Source organism: Mytilus californianus, unplaced genomic scaffold (assembly GCF_021869535.1).
Source record: "Mytilus californianus isolate M0D057914Y unplaced genomic scaffold, xbMytCali1.0.p SCAF_5, whole genome shotgun sequence".
NCBI classification, from domain to species: domain Eukaryota; kingdom Metazoa; phylum Mollusca; class Bivalvia; order Mytilida; family Mytilidae; genus Mytilus; species Mytilus californianus.
The window spans coordinates 92394285-92406400 of NW_026262701.1; positions in this window are offsets into that span (position 1 = coordinate 92394285).

Here is a 12116-nt window from a genome sequence, read left to right on the forward strand (position 1 = left end):
TAGAATCTATACTTTAAGACCATCATGTATTATTTGCGAAGTTGGTACGGAATATTGCTAAACAAGCTCTTGGTATCTTCCTATGAACTTTTTTAAGAAAAAGGACGAGGCGTTCTTTGACATAACCTTGGCTCATCAACTTTCTGCTCAGACACTGGTGACGTTTTATAAAGTCTGAGTAGCAGCTGCAAGCTCTTGAATAACGAATGAGTTGGGAAATGTATATCACATATGCAGGTGAAGTTGGTATATTGCTGCTAAGGTGGCGGAAATTTATGATTTCAAAATTAAAATCGTCTCGTTTGTCATAGATTCTGGTGCTGAGATGACCCCTTATGTCAAATTCGAGGTATAAGTCTAAAAGGAGGCAGAGGAAGCCGTGTCTGTTGTTCCTTTGATTTCTATTTCTGGAAGATATATTAATGTAACCCAATTAGAATAGTTTGGATTGTTAATGGGAAGAACATCACATCATCAATATATCTGAATGTGAAATTAAATGATCTGGCTTCTTTGACCTTCTTGTTTTTGACAAGTGTCTGAAGAAACTCCGATTCATATAAACATAAGAAGAGGTTGGCAAGGAGAGATGCACAATTTGTTCCCACAGGAATGTTCAATTTGTTGAAAAAGCCTATCTCCAAATTCAACAAATATGTTGTCAATAAGAAACTCCAGCATACTGATCACTTGTTACTCTTTGTAGCATGTTTTACCTTTTTGTTCACTATTAACACAATATGCCGTATGGTATCCCAAAGCTATAAATTTATAGCGTATGCTACCATTTTTATATTGAAAAGCATTGTGGATTATTTCCTTTAGAAGAATGGTGGTATATAGGGTTGAAAAATCAAAAGTGTTGATAGAATTAATTTCAGAGAAAGATCGAGATTTAAAATTATCCAGAAGTTCTTTAGAGTTTTTTTTAGAATCCACATATGGTTAATACCACTACGCGACTAAACAGTGTAACGGTATTTCTGAAGACCCTCTTTCACTGCGGGCAGAATTCTTGTCAATGTAATGGTCGATTCCATTGTAGGTAATGCAGATGACCCGGCAGTGTACCGTTGTTTGTACGGAATTTTGTGAAACTTAGGTATCCAATACAAACAAGGCAAGTCCTCAGATTTGCTGTTAAATGTAATGTTCATTGAAGCCATGAAGGACTTATGATTCGCCAAAATCTCATCCTTGTCAAATGATATGTTTTTGTATGTGGGATTACCTGAGTGCTCATTTATTCCTAGTTCTTTTACAAGACACTCGTAGATGGTGTTACTAAAGATCCTTGTTGTATTGAAATATGGCAGTCAAATTTTATGCTGATGACAATAAGTTAAGTAAAATTTGGTATAATGTAAATTTATTCTGGAAACCTCAAAGTTTATTGAAATAGATTATTTGAGCTTTTGATTTTCCCATTTGATTAAGGACTTCCCGTTTTGAATTTTCCTTGGAGTACGATATTTTTGTTATTTTGCTTGAATTGGATGGTCTGCTGACGATCTATGTGATATTTGTGGTAGTGAATTTTTATCAACTGTGATGAACTTGCAGAATTTCATAACTAATTGTCTGAATGGTTTGTGATATTATTTGCAAATTGTGACTCTGGTAGAATAAGTTGTGTACAGAGTGAACATTTACTATTATTTGGAATAAGTTGAAAGATGAAAGGTGTTAATGACAGTTTTGTTAATTTTTTACTATCAACTGAACGATATTGTATATTGAGATCAATGAATAGTGTTGTAAATGGCAAAAACAATGAAACATTATGTCACTTACTCTTATGTGTGTATGTGTCAAAAACATAAAAATACATAGTGTATTTGAAAAGAAATTCTTACTAGATAATCCTTATGTTAACCAATCAGATGATGATGTAATATTTGAATTGTGGAAATTTTAATATACAAATTGATTGTGTCATGTACATCTTTATCTTACCTCCTATACTTTTCTAGGAATATGATCGGTTAAAAGCGATCGCGTGGAGACCGTGTATAATCCATATGGGGTTAGTAGGCGTGGTTTATTTTAACACACGGTTAGTAGTGGTGTTACGTCCCTCTATAAAAAAACAACACGGCGTTGAAGAAAAATCCGAAACGCTTCGCCCGGATAACAGATGAAGAAATTGATGATGAACGATTGACAAAGATGCAGAAATACATTAAAAGCTAACAGGTTGTTATTGTTGGCATTTGTTTTTGTATAGACGAATGGAAGTAGGTTCTCTATATTGAAAACTTGATCACTTTGATACGAAATGTTGACATAATTATACCACCAAAGTATATTATCACTTGAAAAGATACAGGCAAATTCAGAAATGCGAATTGAACGTATAATTCGGCATGTAGCACATGCCACAAGCATCAAGTTCAAAATGAAAATTTTGTGATCATTATTGTTTTATGGAATAAAAATATCCAAAGGTAATTGTGAGATTCGAACTGCGGACCTCGGTATTCCCTTGCTGGCCGTCAATCAGTTGGTTAGACAAAACTTAAACAAAAAAATAAATCAGATCTCCTATTTACTAAAGCTTATCTTAGAGGTAGTATAATATTGCAAGTCGTCCTGCAATAACAAACATAAGTACAGTCCCACTCGAGCCAATTTCTTATTCAATGGGAAAAGTGTTGACTTAGTAAACAAGGCTATATTGTTCATTTCGAGCAAACAGCTCCTTTTAATCAATGGAATGAAGGGAAATGGCTCAACAACTGTGTGCGAGTCTTTGGGGCACAGCTCAAAAATGTTGATGCGAAAGAAGAAACATTGCGAAACGCTTGTCTGGCGTGTAAAATTTTATCCTGGCATCTATGATGAGTTAATTTACAAACCCTGGGTCGATGACATTGTTGGTTGGGGATTCCGCCCCGAGGGTATCATTACACTTCTGCGTTGACATGAATTATCATTCCTATGGTCATAATCATAAGTTAACGATTTACAAAACTTTGAATTTGTTTACTACTAAGAATTTTCTACCGAAGGAATAGATTACCTTAACTGTATTTGGCAAAACATTTCAGAATTTTGGGTCCTCAATGCTCTTCAACTTCGGACTTTATTTGGACTTTTGAACTTTTATGATTCGAGTTTTTTTAAGACGCTACACGTGTCTGGCGTTTAAGATTTTAATCCTGGTATCTATGATAAGTTTAGTGCGAAGTTATTCTTTATAAAAAAGGCTAAGTAGACCTTTCGCACCAAAAGAGAAAATAACGGTTTTTCGAGTTGAATTCAATTCTCGTGTACGTAAGAAAAATGAAAGCCTTTCTGATTATTGCTTTGCATTTAGAAGGCTTGCAAAATTGGCTTATCAAGAACATAATAAAACTGAAGACTTGGCAATTGATCAATTCATTCAAGGCCTTGAAAATTTTGAGCTCCTATTCGAGTACAGGTTTCGCATCCCCCAACATTAAATAGTGCTAAAGCAATAGCATTTGAATGTTAGGATTTTGTACAGTCCACTAGCGTTACTAATGATATGGAAACCTAAAGAATCCAAATTGGAAAGTGTCATTAATACCGTCAAAAAAAGTAAAAGGACATTTTACAAATAGTTGTAGGTAGATTAGGACTTGTGCATAACAAAACAGACAAAATTATTAAAAACAACACAGTAATGATTTTAATACGAAGAAACATGATTTGAGACCGAGATCCTATCCCAAAATACTGAAGCAAGGTCCACTATTTAGATACATGAATTTACTAAACATGGTGTCACAAAGGGTTTTTTTTTCAATCAGAAACTTGAGTTATTAGTAGATACAGGGTCGGCTGTTACATGTACTAGTATTTCTAAGTCATCAAATGATAAATTAAAACTTAATATAAACTTTGAACCTTATTTGTCTACTCAGCAGCTGGCAGAGAAAATTTGAAAGTTTATGGAAAAGCCTTTCAAAAAAGACGGACTTTCAATTGAACTTTGTTTTGACTTTGTTGTTGTAGAATTAGATAACATGTGAGGCATAGATTTAGTAAATACTTCTTAAGCTAAATTGAACATTTCAAAAGCCTTATTTACTATGACTTTTGAAATCGTGGTAAAATTGAATAAAAAACAAAACAACAATTATGCTTAAATTAGATTAAGAGTCATAGGACCACTTAATACTGATTACAGTTCCAAACTATATAAGGGAAAATAACATGTAAATAGAACCTAATGTATATCTTGCAGAGCAAGGATTTTAATATCGAATGCTTTTGTAAATGCTGAAGATAATAAAGTTGTTATTTAAGCCCTTAATTGTACAGATAAGAGATATTACACTGGAGATACAAAAAGTTGTAGGAAATATTTTATGTGTCAGTAAAATTTCTGAGCCTTTTGGAGTTAAACAAACCAGATAATGAAAAATTATCTGTTTGAGATAGTTCCCTTAAATTAACCGAAGCCCAAAAAGAGGAAATAAAGAAGCTATTTTTTTAATTTCAAAACATATATTTTGGGCCTGATGGAAAATTATGTCGCACTGACATTTTTGAATACACCACAAATACTGGAGATACAAGACCAATAAAAATATCTCCAAAGAGAGTTTTTCTAACACAGAAATAAATGACAAATGAAGAAATTGACACAATGTTAAAAGATGATAAAATTGAGCCCAGTAATGGTCTTTAGAGTTTTACTCTTTCTGAAAAAGGGCCAGACATAGTGGTTCTGTATTGACCTTAGGGGTCTTAATTATTAACTAGCAAGGATGCTTACCCTTTGCCCTATATAGATACTTCTTTAGATTTGTTAGGTGTGAATAAATGGTTCAGTGCGAACGACCTGGCTTCCGGTTATTGGCAATGTTTATTCTTTCTTGGCATCATGGATTTTTATAATTTCAAGAAATGCCTTTAGTCTGTGAAATGCACCTATATAAAGGCTATCACAGGAAAAGGTGTCTATGCTATTTAGATACGTGTTTTATTTCAGCATCAAGTCTTATTTTTAGTAAATTTGATTACGGATGAAGGCATTGCTTGTGATCCATTTCAAATTGAAGCCTTACGTGATTGACCTTCCCCTAAATAGATCAATTATTATCCCTTTTGATTACTTTTTGCTTCTTCTTTTTTAAGATGAAATATAACGTACCATATCACAGTTGGGATATTTATGACAGGAGAATTGACATTATGTGAAAAATGCTAGTTTGGCCTTCTTTTACTTTAAAGGTCCCAACACTTAAATATATATTAAACTTATCCTAACCAAAAACCTAACCCTAACCTTTACCTAACCCTTAACGTAAACCTAACTTAGAAAAAAGCCTTACCTAACCTAAATTTATCTGTTTATGTATGTACAGTTGTATATACCTATAAAAGAATACGTCTAAATACGAATATTTTAAATTTCGTTTCTTTCAGTTGGAGCATATCTCAATTGGTTAGAATGCCACACTATTTAACATGAGGTTGATATTTTGACTTCTTCGGGTGCTTTATATTTTTCTGTAACTTTCTATCATTTTACCTCATGTATATTTACTCCTGCAGTATCTGCTCTATTCTTATATCAAGATAGTTTATTCTCTTATGGTTGCGACCTGTAATCCATTTCTCGCACGAAGAATTATTTTTCGTATAACACCTCACGGAAGATGCGAAAAATGCGTAAATTTGTTTTGCTTATCAAGTATCATGAAACGATATTGCGACATTTCCATTGGCTATTCGTTATGTCATTAATGACTTTTAAGGGTCAAATAGATGTATATTTCCTCAATGACAACGGAGATATGTGATTACAAAACACTCATACTTTTCACCTTGGAATATTATTTTAGTCAAATTGTTTCACATTCTGAAGCATACTATAAGTTTTAAAATGTCTGATGTTAATGTATGACGGCGGAACAGGACATATGGCGTCATACTGGTATGTGCAAAATACTAAATCAACGAGTCGCGGACTTTTAAATTTAACACAAAGATAGTGTTTACCATAAGCAAATAAGGTTTACCAACTTAGAAATTGGATATCGCGTTATATTAATTCTAGCTATGCAATTAAAATAGTAATAATAAACTCGTTAAAGGCTCATTTATTATCATAATGACATTAAACAACTTGAGCTGATATCAAGCGATATCAAATTCGCATTCGTTATGAAACCTATAACTATAGCACATCTCGATCAGTAACAGCGGTTGGTAGGCTGAAAATGGATGCAAACTGTCAAAGTTCACTATTGGAAAACAAATAGTTAATTGAATTAAGAAGAATTCGTATATAAAAATTTCAGCTTAGGATTTTGTAAGGTTCATATGAAGTTTTGATTTATATCACCAAAGTTTATCACTATAAACATACTGTTATCAGACCGTCCGTTTCTATGTATGATGGAGTTTGCTTTGTTGTAGTTCAGTGTTTCTGTTCTTCCGTTGTTTTCCGCTTATAGTTGATGTGTTTCCTCGGTTTTAGTTTGTTACCCGGATTTGTTTTTGCTTAATCAAATTATGACTTTGAACAGCGGTATACTAATGTTGCCTTTATTTATAAACATATATGCTAATTGAGAAATACGAAACCGTTATGTTACATATGGCACATGAAAAAAAACCAAGTTTACAAACTAGAGTGCATACGCTGAAATCTCTCGCCTGCTTTTCTTTAATTGAATTTATGTTGAAAGTTTGTAATATGAAGGGTTTACTACAAGTATCTCACAAACTCAACATTATCAACGATCCGTGAAAAAATGTCAAGGTCAGCTGAATCATGCCGACAAACATGTACACCTTACAATCATTCCAAATATAGTGGTCCTACTGCTAATAGAACATGGAAAGCAGACCGAACCACATAAACTTAACATTTACCAATGAACAATTAAAATGAATCAAGGTCATATGAAACATGCCAGACAGACATATATATCTTATAAGCATTCCATACACCAATAATAATTGACCTATCGCTTATAGTATCTGAGAAATAGACAAACCCACAAAAACTAAACATTATCCACTAAACCAGGAAAATGAGGTCAAGGTCGGATGAAACCTGCCAGTCGGACATGTACACCTTACAATCTTTCACGTGACTCTGTACTTATGTATCCCGTCATACTTTGAACGCAAAATTATTTTATTTTATTAATATTACTTTTACTGTTAAGTCTGTTTTTTGTGATATCCATTTGACGTGACTCTGTACTTATGTATCCCTTCATACTTTGAACGACAAAACTACTTTATATCTACCTGTGTGACGTCAAACGCGCGATTCTACGCCAGTACTTAAAACCTTCCATCCTTTATGGGTGGATTTTACATATATAAATAAAATCGTATAATAAAAAAGAAAAATGAGGATGTTAAATTTGATGTATGCCTTTTTGTGCTTCTTTGTTACATTTGTTTGTTTTATAGTGATTGAGATGATAACACAATGTTGACTGCTGTACCCCTTTTTTGACATTTTTACCTATAGTGTCTGTTTGTTTTGTTCATGCATCGTTGTCAATATAATGGAATTTGATGCGACTGTCATACAAGAAAGAGGTTTAGCTAGCTATAAAACCAGGTTCAATCCACCACTTTCTACATAAGAAAATGCCTGTACCAAGTCAGGAATATGACAGTTGTTATCCATTCGTTTGATGTGTTTGAGCTTTTGATTTTGCCATTTGATTAGGGACTTTCCTTTTTGAATTTTCTATGGAGTTCAGTACTTTTGAGATTTTACTTTTTTTTTCCATACACCAAATATAGTTGACCAATTGCCTAAAGTATCTGAGATACGGACTTGACCACGTAACAGAGAGGCAAAAGATACCAAAGGGACATTCAAACCCGATAAGTCGAAAATAAACGGACAACGCCATGACTGAAAAAGAAAAAGACCAACAGTATACAAAACACAACATAGAAACTAAAGACTGAGCAACACGGACCCCACCTAAAACTGGGATGAACTTATTCTTGATCACTGATCCATAAAATGATGTTGAGGTCAGGTGAACCCTTTCTGACAAACATGTAAACCTTGCAAGGAAGCCATATATGAAATATCGTTATTCTATTACTCATAATTAAGTTTTTTAAATCAGTCCCTGAAGCATGAAAATGTGGTCAAGGACAATGAACATACGATAGACGGAAACTTCGTAACATAAGGTTTCTGCATACAAGGTATGAAGCATCCAGGTCTTCTACCTTCTGAAATATAAAGCTTCATATAAAGTTTACGCCGTCGTCGGATTGTAATCTCCATGTCTCGTATTCATCGACTTTGAGACATAATGATTTCAGAAGCCAGAATTTTTGTTTTATATCTAGTTGTATCTTTCGACGGTTAACAGACAAGAACATTTGGTTATTTAGCATTATGACAAACGGGCAAAAACTTAAAACTCCTTACTAGGAAATTACCAAAAAATGTTGAATTTGGAGATTAGCCGAATCAAATTTAATTGTAAATATAGTGAAAAACATGATATTATCACGAAAAATACGGTTACAAGAGGAATAGGAACTGCTTACCCTTTGAGTGATGTTTGAAAGCATCCCAAGATTTGCTATGAATTAAGGTGTTCGTGTTTACTTAGCTTTGCTTTAGTTTTCAGTGAGGTTTTTTGTACTGTTTAAGTTTTCAATGTCTTTGTTATTCCTTTAGGTAATTATCTAACAATTACTTGTCCATGAAAACAGTGTTTTCGTTTTAATTTTCACATTCGATAAGAACTAAAGAATTAAAACGTAGTGCTGAATAGTAAATTTAACGTTTGAAGGTTGGTCCCACGTTGTTTGGGGGAGTTTCCGCAATTAACAAAAAACATTAAAATGTGAGAGCAGACAACCACAAATTAGGGTCCTGAATTGGGACATACATATAGATATCTGGCCGTGTCAAAACTTATATATGCCTATTCTGGCATAGAAGTCACAACAAAATTGTACCAAAATCCTGATACCATATCAAAGAGATAACAGCACTGACACTGTCCTGTAGGGAAATGTGTTTTACTTTGTTCAAAAGAGAACTGACTCTGTTTACTTTTGTTTTCCAATTCATTTCATGACACAGCATTTTGTTACAATAGAAACAATTTGAACACTATCTTCACAATAAATTCATCGCAGATACCAATATTAATATTTTGTACTCCAGACGTGCGTTTCATCTACAAATGACTCATCAGTGACGCTCGAATCAAAAAAGTTAAAAAGGTCAAAATGAAGTACGAAGTTGAAGAGCATTGAGCACCCAAAATATCGAAAGGTACACAAATTTGAAAGCCTAATTGGCACTTACCAACACCTGAAAACTGTTAATTACCATAATAAATCATTTATGTTCTTATCAATGTAAAATTCAAATTATTTAAAAAGTTTTAGTATAAGTTCATAAAGATAATGTAGTGTCGTCTTTCATAAGTAGCACAATATGCTAAAAGTGGCGTAAAACACTAAACAATCAATCATTCTTTCAAAAGTAAAAACTTCTCTTTTCTGCAGTTTGGAATTTCTATACCTTTGCATTTTTTGTCCTTTTTAATATTCAACAGTGTAAAAGTCAGGCAAAAGATATGTAAAGGATCATCAGCAAATATAAGGGCACATTTCTTGAACAATCAAACCACGAAATTTGAACACCAAAGACATACTAACTTACAAATCTATCACCATATTCAAATTTTTTCAACACCTGTTACAAATTTTCATAACTAACTGTCAAAGTATTTTTCTTAGTAAATTTTCATTATATACAGTTCAACTTCATGTTTTTCAATAAGTTCTATGATATTTCTAAAATAAGCAATGATATTTGAGTTATCACTGACAATATTACAATATGATTAATCTTCAGATAAAATTCTAGGTAATACTAATTTTAACCTATTTTACATTAACCTAGCAAGAAGTAGAACAAAATTCACATGGAATCTGAAACCTAAAAATCATCTAAAAGAGAGGCGTAAACTCATAAGTCGAAAATAAACTGCTGTCATGGGAATAAAAAGAAAAAGACCAATTTACAACAAAAGTATACAAAACACAACATAGAACACCAAAGACTGAGCAACATGAGCCCCACCAAAATCCAGGGGTGATCTCAGGTGCTCCAAACCAATTGTCTATTATAAAAGCAACAGTATCTAATATTTTGACTGATTTACTTTTAGGTCTATTAGACATGTTAGATAAATGTTTACAATTGACAATTGAGTGTTGAGAGTCTATAGAGTTGAGACATTTAAATAAGAGATCATCTCAAAAGTACGATTTTCATAATTAGCAGTACATTACCAGCTTTCATAACATTACATCCAATAAATATTATAAAGTAGTTTTAGAAAACAATTGGTAATTAATGTCATTCCATATTTTTTAAGTTAAACAAGATTTTTTGTTGGTTTATAAAATGTTTGCATAACATCAAGTTACAATTTCTACATATCGATTGGTTTGTTGTTAGCTGGGTGTATTGGTTGATTGGTTGATTGATTGAATGATTGATTGATGGGATGATTTATTGATTGATTTATTGGCATTTTGAATAACATAAACAGATGAATATTTCATATTGACTTATCTATTGATTGTTTGTGTGATATCCATTGACCAATATCTAACTAATATTCCAAACTCAAATAAACATGTTAATGCTCCTCCTCCTACAACAGAGAGACAGGATGGGATCGCTTCCTCGATATTCAGGAGAACCTGAGAACACGAAAAAGAAAATACAATGGAATTATCAGATTCACACAGACACATAAAACAAAACACACACACAACACATAAACAAAACATAAATTCAGAGGATCCTTAGAAAAAAGGAAATTTATAAAGGAAGATTAACATATATTTGAAAGATGAAAGGAGATGTTGATAAACTCTTGCATGTTCTTAGAAATGCAATGTTTTAGATACAAATAAATATGTTGCAATGACATGAAAACCTTCAATTAAAGGGGATCTGGGTCCTACTTTTTTTTTCACTTGTTCCTAGGAACCAAACCCCATGTATTTTATTAATTGAGGAATTGGGACCTGGCCTGTGTCTTTATTTGGAGGAGGAAGCATTCATCATTCTGCGAGTAAATAATGTTCGTTAAATATCTGTCACTGAATGCCACAGTAACAATCAATGAATGAAACCATCATTATGGAATATGCATCTCTTAACATTATGAAACTAGTATATCAAATCAATAAATCAATATAGCAAACAAACCAAGCCAATCAATTGATTAATGAACGTGAAATTCATCAAGTATAAAAGTATGCAAAATTTCAATCAATCAATCAACCAATCAATTAACCTACCTAAATTGTACCAACCCACCTAATCAACCAATTCATATGAAAAACTTGTTATTGATGTTGTGCTAAAATTTGATCAACCAACCAACCAATTATCATGTTATTTTGAGATGATCCCTTATATAAATGTCTGAATTTTAGATTATCCACCTTACAATTGTCAATTGTAAGCATTTATTTAACATGTCTAATAAATGCAGACACTCTATTATTAAAGCTATTAAAACCAACATGTTTTTGTTCTTCTTCACTCATGTTCAAACCAACTTCTACCAAGAGTGGTGGTTTTTAACCTTTTCTTTTATAGTTTTAGTACTCTATATCTTCAAAATGATAATTATTTCAATCAGTTTAGTAGTTTCAGATTATAAGATTTTTGAAACAGACAAATGACAATGAACACCAAGTACATGAAAGTAAAAAGGATCACACTAGCCCTCCAAGAAAGGCAAGCTTACAAACATATACATGAAATGACTTAGCCAGTCAGTTGTAGGTGAAATTTCCAAATGTAATTATCATAAAATTTTGCAAAAAATCAGTAGTTTTTCAATTTTACAAAATTATACGGTTGCAGGCACATTATAAAGATATTATATTATTTTTATGCAAATAATTTTTTCTTCTACACTTGTACGTACAAATCAATGTTTTTTATATTAGTAGACATTTTCTCCTTTCTCGTTTTTTATATAGATTAGACCCTTGGTTTTCCCGTTTGAATGGTTTTACACTAGTATTTTTGGGGCCCTTTATAGCTTGCTATTTGGTGTGAGCCAAGGCTCCGTGTTGAAGACCGTACTTTGACC